The sequence below is a fragment of the Belonocnema kinseyi genome, chromosome 1, assembly GCF_010883055.1.
Source record: "Belonocnema kinseyi isolate 2016_QV_RU_SX_M_011 chromosome 1, B_treatae_v1, whole genome shotgun sequence".
Lineage (NCBI taxonomy): Eukaryota > Metazoa > Arthropoda > Insecta > Hymenoptera > Cynipidae > Belonocnema > Belonocnema kinseyi.
In genome coordinates, this window is record NC_046657.1 from 141919587 (window position 1) to 141920952 (window position 1366).

At 37.6% G+C, this 1366-nt stretch overlaps 1 protein-coding gene across 1 annotated transcript in view; it reads left to right on the forward strand.

Moving 5' to 3' along the window:
- LOC117180359 overlaps positions 1–1366 on the forward strand; it is a 16585-nt gene that overhangs the window by 5766 nt on the left and 9453 nt on the right. The gene's annotated exons all lie outside the window — the stretch shown is intronic.

Consider the following 1366-nt stretch of genomic DNA (forward strand, 5'->3'; position numbering starts at 1 on the left):
GGCGGTAATTTGCCCAGTACTGGCTAACGGTTGGCTGCGCGACCGGGGTAGTACTGTGCCAGTGGTGCAAAACTCGAACTTAAAAAAATAAGCTTATAAATATTGTTGATGTATATAACTGATCCAAAAAATGTCATTTGATTTTTTCGTAAAAAGTTGATAAAATAGTGTAAAAATATTTTAAAAAAGACACAAGTCAACTACATTTTTCGGAAAAAAATTTTAAAACATGTGATTTTCTAGTTATCTCCAAGAAAAATAATAATGGATTTAAACAAATTAACGAAGATTTTTTCACCAACCAACGCTGTTTTTCCTGACCGATAAAAAATGACATCGTGTCCGTAAACGCAAAAAACATCTGTGACTAATGTAACATCAGAGCTTATATAGATGTACTGGCTCAGTGCTGGCCTAGTACAACCAGCCATTACTGGAACTCCGGTAAATATAAAAAACAAAACTTACGCGTCCATGTGAAATTCCCATGATATTGAACAACTGCACACTGTCATTCAATTTTGGTCTGCACTGAAACGTGCCATCGGCCAACATTTGTTTAATCTTTCGAAGATATGTCAAAATTAAATCCTTCTCGTAAAATAAAATATGGACTCTTCCATTTCTGTCAGTGACTTTTTTTGCAGTTAGAGAATGTCCATTATAGTTTAACATCATATCGTACGTATGGCCCTCTAGTTGATTAGCAAATTCTTCAGTCGTGGCAGGTGTAGGTGGCCATTCTATCAGTCTTGCCTTCTTCAACGAGGATAGGATTGATTTATACGGAAGCGTTTCACCTCCTTTTGGAAACCTGTACATTAATTTTTCAAATATTTTTAAAGACCTCAAAACACTTTGGTAATAAATGATGCTCTCTTCGAACGCGTCACAAGAAAGGAGATTGAGTATGCTGCACCAAAATTTACTAACTCCAGCTCTTTTAACGATATGGCTTTCAAACTTTTATTTTCTCCGATTACCCAAGTGCGAAGTCACATGCGGCCCAACATTAGCCCATAGTCGACAAAAAAATTTACGAAGCTCGGCGGCACTTATCGTACCAATGTCGGAATGATAACTATGGCCTGCACTTGGCAGCCAAGGTTTGTCTGCCATTGTGGATCCAGCACTAAGTACTAATATTGGACCAAACCTAGCTGCCATCGTCGCGCCATTGCCGGATTGATAACTATGGACTTGACTTGGCAGCCAGGGCTTGGCTGCCATTTTTGGCCCAACACTGGGTACCAATGCTGCTATAGTCTATGGTCTTAGGATATGACAAAAAAGATATTTAAAAAATAAATATTAATCGATTGCGAGTACTTCGAATACAAATATTAATGGTACTATTTATATTGAA